The sequence below is a fragment of the Oreochromis aureus genome, linkage group 11 (genome assembly GCF_013358895.1).
Source record: "Oreochromis aureus strain Israel breed Guangdong linkage group 11, ZZ_aureus, whole genome shotgun sequence".
NCBI classification, from domain to species: domain Eukaryota; kingdom Metazoa; phylum Chordata; class Actinopteri; order Cichliformes; family Cichlidae; genus Oreochromis; species Oreochromis aureus.
Genome location: NC_052952.1, coordinates 26919306 through 26935104, shown reverse-complemented (window position 1 = coordinate 26935104; position 15799 = coordinate 26919306). Strand labels below are relative to the sequence as shown.

The window sequence follows — 15799 nt, the reverse complement described above, 5'->3', positions numbered from 1 at the left end:
ACTTCACATTTGAAGAAGTAGAGAGGTCACGCTTATGATGTTTTGAAGGTCATTTGGAGTCACAGCTATTCCTGGAAGACCTTGCGGTGAGATGCAGAGCCAATGATATACTTAAATAAAGACACTCTGAAAGAATAAACTGAGCCATTTTTAGTTCTCCTTTAATTCCAATATGAATATCAAACATTTTTGATTCCATGCAGGGAAATTCAAGTGTCACACCAGCTGAAATACAAGAACAGATGCACACATAAGTAAGTTCAACAGTCAAAATTTCTATCTAAATATGAGCATCTTTTATACGCCAGCATAGCTCGAGAAATTAAAAGGTCCTTAATTCTCTATACGCTGACGCGAAGTACATGGAGACAAAAATAGTAGCAAATAAACTGAGGCGGCAACAAAATCTGAATACAGAAAAAGCACTTGGGGGAACAAAAATTGTCTGGTGGTTAATGTGTCTCATGCCTGCAGACAGCTTAAAAAGCAGCTATTGCACTTGTACTGTAGCAGCAAAAACAAAGCGTGCTTCTAATAATGCAAAACCTGGATGTGTGCACTTCATCCTGAGCATGTTGCAGGTGTATTTATTGTCAGTTCGCTGAAACCCCCCCCCCCCCCCCAGAAAACCTCTCTGCATTTACCCAGGTTGAATTTAAAGTGACTGAAGTAAACTACATGCAATCAAGATATTGGTAAAATAATATCCATGAGCTACTGTTTACTGAAACACCTGGGTCACCTCGTGTCCACTCTGTATCACAGTGACTGAAAAGAATCTGTAGATGGGGCTGTTGTCTGCTGTTTCAGCTGCCGTCTCTCGCTCTTTGGCCGGTCTTTCTGCTCCGTGGTGCAGGCAACATGGAGATCAACATCACACGCGGAGACCTTCCAGTCAGAGAGAGCTGGAGAAAAAGGAGACTGTGGGGAAGTTGAGGAAGCAGCAGAGAGCGAGCCGCATGATGTACAACTGTAATTTGGCGCTGCAGCAGGTCTTGAAATTGCCTTGCTTTATCAAAGGCAACACTCCTCCTTCCCCTGTCCCTAATAAGTAAGCTTAACTAATAATGAAATAAAGCGAGCAGAACATACTTTTGCCTGTGATGTCATGCCCACTTCCGCACGCCGGTCCGCCCATCATCTCAGATCTCTTAGTATCATTACGACGACGATATTGCTATTACGTTCTTAATAAAACTCAGTCAGCGGTGTGCTATCTCCCATCTTTACATTTTATTAACCATGCTTATGAGAGATGAGGGAAAAATGATGTGGCTAAGTAAGACGTCTCGGATAGGTGACAGATGTAATACAGGCTACATGGGAGCTCCAGTGAGAGCAATTATCCAGCATAGACAAGGTAAGCTGGTGCTGAGATGATCTGACATCAAAAACTGTAAGCAAGGCAGTTAGTAGCACGATCATAGCAGTTCTGCTTTGCTTATAGTCAAAACTGGAGTTCCTAATAGCGTCTAATAACTGCTCCAAAATATGCACAAGGCATCTTTTAAATCACAAAAAACAGATGCCTAGTCATGTAACAGGATAAAGGGTGTTCAAAAGTTCTTTTTTTCTACCTTTCTTCTTTTAAAAAGGTGGCTAACTTAAGAGATTTGTGTGTCAGATTGCCAATCATAACAGAAAAGTAATAAAGGCATTATTTGAGCAGTAATTGAGTCAGTAAGTCACTGCCTTGGTCCAGCTTCTTTGCTTACTCATAAACTATCCTCCTTCATTTTGGAGGCTTTATTTGTTATCTCTCTGGTACCTAGGTAAAAAAAAATCAGTCAAGTGGACAAAGCTTAAGTAAGGAAATACAACTTTCATGGGGATATTTTGTTATCCAATAAAAACCCATCCATGCCGAAAACACCACCTGATTTTCCCACAGCCGACACACAAACAGAAAACCTAGTTTGAGGTTTCTGTTGCAACATATCATTAAAGCAAAACAGACCTGTCATAAGGTGTTCGCTTCTTTTTTTTTGAGAAGCTAACCAGCATACCAAACTGCTCTACTACCCTTAATGTGCAGCAATGGGAGAAGCGGTATGAGGAGAGGGGAAAAGGATAACGACAGTGGGAGTTAGAGGAAGGGACAGGCGTCTCCTGCATTTTCTGGTCAGGCAGCAGAGCGTGGAGCGAAGGGGCCAGCGGGCCAGCAGCCAGCTAATGGGGACCAGCAGTGAGCACGGGGCCAGGGACAGCGCTGACAAAAGGAACAGCGACAGATGCCATTATCTCAGCCTCATGCAGATACAATGGAGCTGGACAACACGGGTCCTGACACTTGCAGACATTTGTGAGCGAGCGTGTGGGCCGAGAGAAGGGGGCATGTATGTGTGTGCGCGTGTGTACACTGTGAAGTTAATAGAACACGATGGAGGGGAAGTGGATTATCATGGAGACTACAATTTCTTGGTAACACTCTGAGCTCCGCTGCACCCCTTGCATGCATGCGTGCATGCGCGTATGCAATTCACGTGTGTATTTGAGTATAGCCTACATGACCTCATCTTGTTACAGAAAGACAGCTGGATCAGTCACCCATCACTTGCTTAGAATTCAGGGGCATCGTGGAAAGCACACCACATTTGGTTTCATATTTCTCTGGGTGCTACTCTTGGACTTAAATTATGCAGCGTTCACTTCAACCAAGGATGTTCTGGTCATTTGGACAACCAAAAACGTGTCAGGGTGGGGTTTGCGAGGGGTGGGGGATATTAGCTGGCTGTGGTGATGCTTTTAGCAGGATTGGCAAAGGCAGAGAAGGGCTGTTAAGCAGCAGTTTTTGGGAGGGATAAGAAATGTGAGCTTTAGCCAGTGTAGTGCGGTGACATGGGACAGCGTTATTGACTGTGGCGGTGCATGCTGACAGTGGATTGTCAGCCCCTGCAGTCATTTGCCAGACTGAGCGAATGCAAGGATCAGAGTTCTTGGAGCTTAGAGAACGAGAGCAAAGAAAGTGAGACAGGGAGGGATGGCACGAAAAGGAGAGCAGAGACTGGCAGCCATACAAATGCAGGAATATAAACATAATACACACACACAAAAACACACGCACACAAACACACACTGAGATGTGGGCGCCCCGCAGAGTGTCTGACACTGATGCTGCCAGACTAATCAGGGTACTCTCCCACTCTCTCACTTGCTCATTAGTAATAGAGGAGAAGCCAGACAGTTGTGACGTTGCAACGAGGTTTTGTCTTGCCGTTGTAACCATGTTTGGTGTGAGAGGGTAAGCAGTGATTTTAGAAGTGTTTGAAACAGGTCTGTGACATACTTTGAATCCACTCTCACATGATAGATTGAGCGGTAATATTTTTTTTTTTTGTTGTTGGCTATGTAGAAGCTGTCTGCTTTAATAGATCAGTAACTTTAAAATACAATATCTGAATACATTTTACAGACTTGTAGCATCTCATTTCTGTGTAAGAAGGAATTTGTGTGGCTGCAAGGATTCTAAAGGCAAAAAGCTGGCTAATGAAATCAGCAGAGGCTGAATATCTCAGATTCAAGAGAATATTGGAAAAAATCGGATATTTTTTCATCTATTGCTTGAGAAATTTTTCATATATTCAAGCCAGCCTTGACTCGCATTATTTTAAAATTCAAAACAGAAAAAGGGGGTCCAGGTGAAGAACTGCAGGAAAGCTATGACCAGGACACAGTTATGTTTGTGCCTGTAGTGCTTTCTAATTACTTAACATAACTTTATTTTGTCATTTCAGCCAACACCTTTGACATAATGTTTTGCCATTTGAGGTGTGGTGTATTCATTTTGTGACATATAATGAATAAAAAAGATGTCCCTAGTTTACATGATGAGGTTTCAGGTCAGATTTGCTGACCTTATCATAACCGATTTACTCTTCAAACTAAACAAAAAAATGTATTAGCCATAGGTTGTGTTTTGTAACAGTTTATCTCAAAGTGTTTGTTTGATGCAACCTGTTTTAGTTAAAAAAAATGCATAAATCTCAGGATTTATGCATCCTTTCATATCAACCCACCGGTAACAAATGCAAAAAACAAAGCAGAACAATTTTCCTTCTTTCTCCACTCATTTAGCTCCCCCTCATTTTTATAGGACTTTATTAATTCTCGAGAACACAAGGGGTTAACAAGTGACAAGATTCCAAAAGACCCTAGACCTTTCCTAAAAATAACATTTGAGGGAAAACCTGCTCTTGCATTAACCAGTGTGTCAGCATGTAAATCCTTCACAACACTCTCACACAAACTGACTTTATTAGCTGTTCCATTAATGCCCGTTTATTTTTTTTATGTTTTCCCTTTACGGTCCCAGCATGACTTATACAACCAGAGGTTTGCTTTTCGTGATTTGTTGCCCCTAGATGGAATAACAACAGCAAGAAGAATACCGAAACGGCTACTGCCAAGACATTACAAAGGCTCCTCGGCGCTGAACGGCACAAGGCAAAAGACTAGCGTTGTTATAGCTGTCAAAAAGGCCTCTGAGAATGCCCGCACCGAAGTGCGTTTAAAAGTGATGGAGTGGGCTTGAGTAAAGAGAGTTGGGAGCTTTTAATGCAACAGAACATAAGAAAACAAAGATCCTAAGGTCATATTTAAGTGTGTTATTGACTGGAGCAAAAACAAATCTAAACACAACTCATACATAGTACTTTAAAAGCTTAAACTAACTCAATAAAACTCATGTAGTTGAATGTGGGACCACTGAACAGCAGTCATAAAAAGAAGGTCTTTAAATAAACCAATAAAATGTATATTCAGATCTCAGGGAAAAGTACAGAAAAAAAATCAAAAGTAATGATGCAGAAAACTCCCCCTTTGTCTGGCATATTATTACATATCGCATTATTGATTTTCACTGAAGCATCAAGTAGTGTTTTCGTCTCACAACCGATTGTAACTGCTTTATATACTGTTAATATAGTCAAGCAATCCCAAAACTACAAGTCAGGTCAGAAGTTAAATCGGAGACAGCCTGCGATGATTAATGTGGAGCAAAAAGGGCTTCCTGCACTAATCTGTATTCATTTTTTTAAGACCTGCAAATTAAACAGCAAGAATTCAACACATTAAACGATTTCCCTTTGGGTGCATGAGTTTTCTGTGCATCCCAAAAGAGTTGCAAATTGTTCTTGAAGTTTTACACCGTGACAATGCTGCTTTTACTCTATGTTATTAATGTTAGGCTGGGGCACAAAATAGGACTGTGTTAGAGTTTCAGGATATTAATAAGAAAAGAAAGTTGAATGAAACCAGCACTTGGGTCCAAATAGAAAAACCTAATAAATGCAGTGAAGGAAAAAAAAAGAATGCCTTGCTCGGAACTATATTGGAGAAGAAGCATAAAGTCATTGAAAATGCCTTTTTCAGAGTTTCAAGGAACTTTGGTGCAGAAAGTTATGGGACTTATAAGAAAGGCAATGGGCATGGATACTAAAATAAAAATAGTGCTTCCATTTACGAATAGATGGACTTTGGAGGTGGCAGATGATCAAAGCAGCCAGATGATCAGACTGTAGATGGAGATGGCTTAGAGAGCCGGGGTCGCAGGGTTATGTTTGTCTTTGGACACTCTGTGCACACTCTTGACTGGGTGCACACTCGTTTCCCCCCCAGAAAACTTTGGAAACTTGGGTGTAGTTTCTGACTTTTGTCCCTCCTTCCTTCTTCCCTTCCCTGTTTCCTTTCCCTCTACCACTCAATCTGGGAGTCATGCTAATGACCCCGCTGTCTGCCCTGGCAGTTTCTCATAACACAACTTATCAGCACAGAGCAGGAGTATGGGTATTTTTAAACTCTCTTGCACACACACACACACACACGCACTTACATGCATATACTTTCTTACTATTCAGTAGACTCGCGGGGAACCTGTACTGAGGTCCAGATTGAAAATGTGATGTGTGCTAATGCATTCAGAACAGAGGTGAGGTTGGTCCTTTCCTTTTCTGTAAGCCAGCAGTGGGAACACCAGCCCCAATATGGTAAGCTAGAAAGGCGAGCACATTACAGTGGCTGAGTAATGAGAACCATGGAGCTCCAGTCATTCCCACATTCACACACACACACAGAGGCTGGTCTGTGGGAGTGTGTGAAGCAGTATAAGACTCCAGCAGAGTAGTACCAGTGCTATCCTCTCCTGATGGTGATGCTGTGTGAAGTGCAGAGCTGTTCGACACAGACTCCAGCTGCTGCTGCCCTGTATTCAAATGGCACCACAAGACATCGGCACGCTGTCTCTTGGTTCTTATTAGACTCAGCCTCTCACTCTTTTTGTCTCTTGTCTTTTTTTTTTTTGTTTTTTCTTCTCCCAAACCTCTCAACTTATGTACACCCGCGGCATCCCACTTTTGCTTTGCTTCCCCCCCTCTCTCTCCGCCTCCCCTTTTCTTTACTTCTTTCCTCTTCTTGTCATGTGTTCTGTGCTCTTGTGACTGTTAGGCATCAATTTGTGGCACATCAAACGATGTGGAGGGGGGGAAGAGGATGCATGGGGAGAGAAGTTTATAAGTATTCTTAATTTATTTGCTGAGTGCCTTCAAAGGAACATCTGAGAATCTCAGCGCTTTATTTATGTCAATTGCTGTTTTTTTTGTTGCTTTTTTTATTCCACAGTCATGCAACTTTTACTTGTAAAAATCGAAGTGGGATCAGTCAGGTTGTGTACATGTGCTAAAAATACACATTGTAGCATGCAGCACATGTCAGTGTGTGCATTTGTATTTGTGAGTGGGTGTTCTGTGACAGCAAGCATTTTCACGAAGCATAATAGAGAGGTGAGACACTGGAGTTTGCAGCATGCTAGTTTTCCACTTTATCACGTGCACTCAGGTCCACACAAAGTACAAACAATGAGTCACCCTTATATAAAGCATATGAGGGATGCATGTATGCAGGGTTATGGTGCATGATGTTCATCTAAAGTTTGGAAAGAATGTTTAAACGACATTTACGCATTTAGAAACCATGTAAATGTATTCACAAGGTATATATAGTCATACCGACACATTCTTGCTTACTGTAACATGTTGAAAACTACTTTTGGGGAATTTTATCTTAAAAAAGCGACAATATTGCTATGTAAGATGCCTACTGAAGGGGAGTTTTTTAATATATTTCACACATGGTGTCAATAGGATCTATATGCTTAAAGGATGGACAAATTTATATAACTGAAAGAAGCAAGATGAAGGAAATTCAAACATGAAAAATAACAACAAAAAATAATAAGTTTCCAAGTGGTAATTATTATTATAGTTAAATAATCAGTTTCGTCACTTAAAGTATTAGAAATAATGGAAAAAAAATAGGCCCATCAGAATTCAGAGTAGTGCCTGGTTAGTATAAATACTTTTTAAATGTTTTGCTTATAAAAATAAATAAATAAATAAATAAAATGCTCTATAGCTCTATAAAAAAGTTAACTTACACATAATGTATCGCTCAATATTGGCATACGATTATTAATGTCACATTGGAATGTCACACCACTCTGCATTTAATTATTTGTTATTATTAATTTCCATCTCTGTTCTACGGGTCACCCCCAACTGGTCTCGGCAGATGACCGCCGTCCCTGAGCCTGGTTCTGCCGGAGGTTTCTTCCTGCTAAAATGGAGTTTTTCCTTCCCACTGTTGCCAAAGTGCTTGCTCATAGAAGGTCATATGACTGTTGCGGTTTTCTCTGTTTTCGTTGTATTATTGTAGGTTCTTTACCGTAAAATATAAAGAGCCTTGAGGCTATATGAATTAAATTCAATTGAAACTGGACACCATTTAATTTTTAAGGGCAACAAGCATGAAGGGGCACATAGAAAAAAGGAGTGTAGAGAGTGGTGTGACGGCATTCTGGATGCAGGTGGTCTTATGTAGCATTAGTGAGTTTAAAAACTTACCTGTTGTACACCTGTTTCTCACTTGAACCGGAAAACGGAGGTGATGAATTCGAAGATACCGGTAGCTGAAAAATGAAGTCGACCTCTGGTGAGTGCACATGCTCGACGGCTGCCTGAGCTAACTTTACTAAAAAGTTAGCACAATAAGCTAGTTTAATATCAGTATCAGTGTGCGTAAGCTGGCAAACCACCAGCCAGACTACGATATAAATAAATGAGAACCACAGACTGGAGTAAAGTTTAGCTCTGAGGGTGGATAGTGGACTCTAATTCAACTTTAAATAGACTACACGGTGCGTTTTGGTAAGTATTCTTTAGTGAGGTTCAACTAATCCCCGTTAGTACAATGTTTGTTGAGTTAATTGTTAGTATTGTTACTAATTGTAGGAAATAAACTGATAATTAACCCAACAATGATTATCAGTAACTGCAGGATAGTTAAATAAAACACTGATTGGGTAGTTCGGATGCTATTAATTGTATCTCTTTGTCAAAGAGATACATCTAACAGTAACTTACTAACTAACTCTGTTTAGCTGCTTTGGTCTAAGGGTCTAGTTTACTAAAAAGATGTCTTATTTCCTATTTCTCAATTTCCTATAGCAGAAAAATGCAAAACAATTTCTGCAATCTAAAAGAGACAGAAGGAACCAAAGAAAATTTCCCCCAGTCTTTTCTGAACTCACTGAAAAACCAAACTGGACTAAAACAGCAGAAAACAAGCAAAACAAAAATAATTTTTATTTTGAATTTGATAATATCTTCTAGTAGAGCTGCACCAGCTGTGAAATTTTACATCAGTACCCATGTTTAAAATAAAATTTTCCCAGTAGCTCAAAGTCTTGATTGATTTCCTCCTTTGTGCCAAGAAAGTAAAGACATTTTCATTGAGTACCAATTCATTCATTTATTCATATTTAGAAACTTGATCCTGCAAACCTGTTGGAACTTAACACAAAACAGGGGAATATTGGACAGTATTAACTTACTTTGATTTTTTTATTGTGCTATCCCTTTCTTTTTGCTACCATGCAAGATCACTGCTTGAATGTTGGCATGTTAAGTGGCGTTCAAAATGACTTTAATTTAGTTAATTTAGTGTCTGCTATCACTTGGCGTGCCTTGCATAGTGCCTGAGTGGAGTTTGCAGTGAGAGGAAACCTGAACTGTTTATTATTTCTGAGGCAAAAATAAGACGGAAAACCTTCAGTCAGCACTCGGTCCATCTGAGCCGGACTCATTTTAAAAGACAAGCAGCTCTTCCACTGAGGGATCCAGGGTCACCAGTATATGCTAATAGGAAATCTCTGTGGACTTGCAGTTTCTCATCACATAACCCATCTGCACAACACAGTGGCTGTGTATTTTAGACTCTGCTGCAGCCCGCCTTCCTCTCTTCCTCCCTGTCTTTCTCTCTCCCCTCTTCTGTCTTACTGTCTTTCTCAGACTCGCATATATGTGGTGGTTTGAGCACAAGCAAGAGCACCTAAACTCACACACACAAAGTGCGCACTCACGCACACACGCATACACACGCGCACACAGCAGGAGTGGGGCCTGCAGCTCCTGGGTGTTTTGCGGGTTGGATTCACACCGATGCTTTCTCTGACTGCACTATTGTTATTTAAATGTGGGAGGGCGATCAGCAGCAAGCATTAATGGCATCCTCAGCACTGCGGATTCTGCACAAGACACACACACTTGCACGCACAAAAGCGTACGCACATAGACATGCACACGTGCATGTGCGAGACTCACACTTTCACGCAAACCTTGTGGATGCACCTTGAGGGCCATATGAATAACAAATACCTCTGCCATCTGCAATACCACAGAGTATTCCCGACCATTTCGGCACATTAGTCAGCAGTCCTTTGACTTAGGCTCTCCACGCACTACTTGGTGTATTAGCAGCAATCTCCCTCGCCACGATACGCTGCGTTTAAGAGAGTGCAGTTTGAAGAGAAGTTTGTTTTCTAAGCTTAAACTTTATGTCGCTGCCGATCTGACCTTGTCCTCTCGAGTTTGATGTAATGGGAGGTGCTTGAGTCATTTGCTGCGGCGATGTTTTGTTCTGTCAAGGCCAATCTGAGCCCAGCTCGAATACCTGTGGTGATGGTATCGTTTTAAACTGGTGAAGACCTCCCCCACCTCCCCGACACTGCCAGACCAAATGGGATTAGACAGGCACCCCTGGCCATTAACACTTGATCCTTACCTGATTTCTTTCTCCCTAGGAAACCACGGCTGAAATAGTCAGACATGTTGCCTTTCGATTCCACATGATAAAAGATGTTAGTTCAGAACTGTGGCAAGTGAGTCCAGCGGTCTTATAATGCAGCAAAATGAATTTGGAAGAAAGTTTTGTTGTCTTCCAAGTTCATAATGTAGTAGAAATTATATGCAGTGGAGTATTTTTTAAGGTGCAACACAATATTTGAATTTGAGGCTTAGCTCAGTACTGTCATTGTTGGTGGTTGTGATTGTTTGACAGAATTTGGCAGTTACATATATTCTCAGGGGCTGAAATTCACTTAGGGTACCAACTTAACCAACCAGAAAATTTTGTTTTCAGTAATGTGTAGACACAGATTACTGAGATATACATCAAACTTTCCTGCAAGGTCAAAATGGACATAATTGTTGCTTTTGTATAGTCCATTTTTGCAGGATATTTCTAGTTTTCAGATGAGTGCATATTATAGGTATTATACACCGGATTCCCTAACAGACTTGTCACATCTATAGACAATCATTTGGAGATGGTTTTGGAATATCTGTGAATTTCAGTTGAAGCATATATGGCGACAGGTCTGAGAATCCCGCTAAACTCCCAAGCTGTCATAATGTTATGTTTGTTGACACTAAGGTTTTGTTTGACATTAGATGGCCAACATTTAGGTACACTTAGTGAATTTCACTTATTATTTAAATTGCTCTTTTAAGTATTCTATCAGGAAATTATTGAACAGCTCTCCAAGTTTATCATGTGCAGACTTTAAGTTGTTAGTGTCCAAACTGTGCAATATTAAAAACTGCAGTGGCATCTCTACATTTTTGCTCAGCAGCTGCAAAGTTTGTGATATGGGGCTAATAATGTTGTAGCCTGTAGTTATTTACTAAGATAATAGCTTTCCCACCTGCACCGCGCAAAATTCTTTTGTTTTGCTCTTTTTTTCCAGCAAAAATTTGAATATGATTTTAGATGCTTCAAGCCTCGCTGAAAGATGTTGATATCACTTAAATGCTAAAGTGTTTAGCACTTTTCTAATATCAGTTTTAGGTCAGATACATCAATAGATGTTTTGATAGATTACTTTTCAATTTGCCTCTCAGAAATTTGGGTAATTGTTTATGTAATCAATGTTAAAGTCAAGATAATGTAAATTTGGTGTATCACAGAACACATTTTCTCATTTCTGTGTAATTAAATAAGCAATTATTTAATAATTATTGCTTACAGTAATGGGTTAACTAACTACTTTCTCTGAAAGAAAGCGTAAAAACTAGTAATTACATGTAGTTATTATTAAAAAAAAATACTAGAAGGCACTTTTTGTGACAGGAGAGCTGATTTGGAGAGCTGGCAAGCATCTCTGAGTTCATGAGCACAAGAATCTCCTCGGTTCCTTGGAAGTTTGCCTTTCATCGATGTTGATATTTAAATGCAAGCGTTTTTGAGGAACATTCACGAATATGTGTTTTTGTGTGTGTGTGTGTAAGAGTGCATCTGTGTGAGTCCGAGTGTGTGTTGCAGAGTGTTGTCAGAAGTGATCCTATTTTCATTACTCACTGGCTCAAAGGAGGAGGTGAGGCCCTGGCTTGCAGCAGTGATAAATGCATTACCCCAATAAACCCTGTCTCCACTGAGGTGCTGAATGCTGACACGCACACACACAAAAACACAGACACGAGGGAGGTGGTGGGGGAGGAGGTGGTGACAGAGAGGGAGTAAGAAGGATGTATAGATGGAAGGAGTGAAGAGACAATCAGATAAGGAGAGAAAGACAGTGACAGCTAAGAGGAGATGAGAAAGAGAAGATGGAGGAAGAGAAAGGAAAAAAACAACAGAGGTTGGAATACAGGGGAAAAGTGAAAGGGAAAAGTGACAGGTGCCCAGGAAAACGGAGTGACAGTAGAGAGAGGAGACAGAAGAAAGGATGGAGGCAGACACTAAAGAGAAAGAATGAGAGAGAGAGAGAGAGGGAGGTGGAGGGAGTGGTGGGTGCAGAGAAGCAGAAGGTTAGGGGTAGAGGGGTGCTAATGGCTGTATGCAGAGCAGGACTGGAGGGCATGCGGGGGCTTGTGGGAGCAGAGGAGCAGCAGGGTAGGTGGATGGTTTCACTAGGTATAGATAGGAAGGGAGGTGAAGGATCAGTGGTGTCCAGCTGGCCTCTTCCTCTGCCCCTCATTAGAGTAGCACAGGTCTGTTGAGAATAGTAATCCAGGAGGAGATGAGGTCCATATTCTGTGTGGAGTGTTCATTTCCCCACATGTAGCTTTAAGTTTATTAAATTAACCGTATTCCTGCCTGATCTAACCTACATTAAGAGAAATTCTCACATATGCACACTCCCACTTTTGGATTCAGTTTGAGTTTATTTATCAACGTGCCATCAAATTGAAATATTCTAAATGTCTTCATGTAATATTGATTTCATCCACACACAGCCCGGCGCATTTGGTATCATTAAAATGTGGGCATCTGCACTAGAAGTGTGGTATTGAACAAAGTTTGGATGCGCAGCACAACTTTGTAGTGATTGACATAAACGGTCAGTATGCCAAACTGTGTGTGTCGTTGATATCGTGCATGTTTTTGCTTTTTATTTTGGTGTAAAAACACAGATGTACATGATGTTTAATGTCTTAGGCAGATACACTATGTGCTAGTTTAGGCATCCATGTCTGTGGCCAAAATATGCTTGTGTGGGCATATTATAGGATGAATGTGTGTGCAAAGGCTGTATGGTTAAAAAGTGGTGTGTTTAGTAAGAATGCATCTTAGTGTATGTATTTATAAAGGCAGTTGTTTATGTTTGTGCAGCATATGTGTGTGCATATATGGAATGAGAATATAAAGAATCTGGCCTTGTGTGTATGCAGTGTTTTCATGAATATTTGTGAATGACTGTGGGTGTGTGTGCTCAAACTCCTAATCACCAACTCCCTCCCTCTCTCTCTCTTCTTTGCCTCCCAGCCCACCGCCTCTGGTAATGAGGTGAGGGTAGGAGCAGATCAGAACCCTTAGCGAAGTGGACTGGCCCCGTCCTCAGTCGCAGCTACATGCGGGTCAGGCCTCCCTCATTAGCCGCCATCACTGTGACATCACAGGTGAAAGCGGCGGTGTGCAAATTGAAAACACCAAGTTCACCAAATCAAATCAGAACCCGAACAAAGATCTGCCAAGTCTGAGCTTTAAAAAAAAAGGGGGGGGGGGGAGAAAATAGAAAAAGTGTTAAGCAGGTCTTTTTAAATGTATTCTTTTTTTTTTGGATTTTTAATGAATTAGAGGAGGAGCTGGATGTTGTGTGTTGAAGTGGTGGGAGGGTGTCTGAGAGGGGTGAGAGGGGAGAATACAATTAAAAGAGAGCAGAGAGTCAGGGGGACTGACCTGGTGATGGGAGAGGAGAAGGGGCAGTTCTGAGTGCACGTGAACCACATAATGAAAGGTTGAACTTTTTGTGGCCAGGCTGGCATACCAAATCAACTCACCCTGGGAGTGTTGAGGGGGACAAGAGGGGAAAGAGTCTGTAGTGCGGCGTGAGAGAGGGAGGAAGGAGAAATGGAAAGATCAAGTGACCCGAATGAAAGAAGCAAAGGCGAAGGAGAGGCACAGACTTTAACGAGGGACAAGGGAGGTAGAGGGGGACTGAGCATGGGAGGGACAGAGGGATGCAGACCAACTAGCTGAATGAGTAGCGAGGAGGAGGCTGGAGAAGGAATGGAGGGAGAGACGGAGAGAGTGAGAGGCCCCCGCTACGTGGCTGCCATGGGGGCCTGAGTGACAGAAATTAATAATTAGTGACAATGATTGACAGCACTCCCTCCATCTGCGGCTCTCTGCCGCCTCGCAACGCCTGCCTCCGCCAGCGACCGCGGGCACAATGAGCTCCAGAGGGATTGTGGGAGACGCACTTGATTGACAACTGCCTCCTGGAGAGACGAGGGAGGTGGAGTGGTGGGCTGAGGCAGAGGAGAGAGAAAGGAAGGAGTGAAAGAGAGGAGGGTCGGTGTAGGAGAGGGAGCGATGGAGGGAGAGGTGGGTGAAAGGGGCAAAGAGGGGACGGAACAAGAGAGGGGGGTTGGGAATTTAGGAAGATGGTCAGAGATTGAGGGAAGAAATGCTGCCATCAGCTCCTTTCCGTCTCCTCTTCTATTATCATCCCCACTTTCTCCATCACACCTAGAGTTGCTCATATTGCCATTCCCTCCTCCACCAGCGCCCTGACACTAGCAGCCTTATGCAAAAGTGACAAATTTACCACAGAAGGGAGGAAATGGATAAATAAAGAGGAGAAAATGAGAAAGCGGGGTTGAGGCCTCGGGTTTCCGTGGTGAGGGGGAATAGCCTGTAAATAGTCATCAGCGGGGAATTTGTCACTCTCTCTGCTTCTGTCCTGTCTCTCTTTTCCTCGCGCCATCCTTCTCCACCCTTCCATCACTCCTGCTAGCCATCCCTACTTTCTTTCTCTTTGCTGTCAGCTGTGACACCACGAAGTGTCTCGGGTTTGCTATGTGCGTTTTCTTTCTCTGGAGGTGGAAATGCATCCGTGTAGGAATGAAACCTTGTATGACGATGCGCAGACCTCATGACATGAAGTCAAACAAATGTCATTTCTCCAACACATTTTTTCCTGTCCTTTCCCCCCCCCCTTTTTCTTTTATCTTTGTTCCTTATCCGCCCGTCACATTTTTCTTCTCTCCCTGCCCTGTTTTTTTTCTTTCTTTCATTTCATTCCCTTTTGATACCCTTTTTCATCTACTTCCCTCTGGTGTACCCTTCTCTTCATCCTTTTTCCTTCCATGCCAGACCCATTTCAGCCTGCCATGACATGGCCTGAGCTAATGTGCTCCAGTACGGCTTAATCGCTGCACAGGTCTCCAAGGCTTACTACTACACACTGTAACAAAGTACACTACTTACCTCAGGGCCACACAGAGAATAGGCTTGTACAGAACACAGCGAGATCCAGTGGGAATCAGTTTCACATCACAACACATTATTGATTTTTTTTTTTCTCTCCCCCCAAAACAGACACGTTTTTCATTGTTGCCTTAACCTAGCTTCCTATCTCTCTGTCCTTTATAAAGATGGGGAGGGAGCTTAGGATTAAGGTCATGCCCTAGAGGTAAATGCTGTAATGGATCTTTTTTTTTCCAGTTTTAACGGTTAACATTTTTTCTACTGAGAGTGAACCCATCACTGGTTAGTTTGCACTTTTTTTTGCTATGTCATGTTGCAACAGCTTATACCTCTTTCTCTCAAGACTTCTGCAGCACTGCAATGAACTAAGTTAGAATTTATTTTTTTCATTTAATCAGAAAATAATATTTAAAAAATGATTTTAGTTTTATTTTTTTGTGCAACCAGACACACAGAGGAGAACTTGGAAAGAACTCAGAAATCATTTGTTGTGAGGGTTCCGATCCAGCCGCTGTGAGCTTGATAAAAACTTTATTATTTTTGTTGTTGACATTTTACTGTTCAGGTTGACCTGACTGTGAAGAGGGAGATGGGTTGACATAATATGTGTGTGCTCTTTGGGGAGCTTTCTTAGCACATAACTGTCTTGGTTTTTTGGCCTTAATGTGTGTTTGTGGGTTAAGAAATTTTAATTGGTTTTTGTTGAAGCATTTGTTGAATGCAAATAAATGTCCTTGAACGGCCCGCATCATTTCTT

General features: G+C 41.8%; 1 long non-coding RNA gene across 1 annotated transcript; it reads right to left on the bottom strand.

The window, feature by feature from the left end:
• Window positions 1–51: 51 nt before the first annotated feature.
• Window positions 52–8022, bottom strand: LOC120442780. The gene is made up of 3 exons (XR_005614919.1): window positions 7896–8022; window positions 743–905; window positions 52–225 (listed from the first exon to the last, which is right to left on the bottom strand). It is a non-coding gene; the product is annotated as an uncharacterized LOC120442780 (long non-coding RNA).
• Window positions 8023–15799: the final 7777 nt, after the last annotated feature.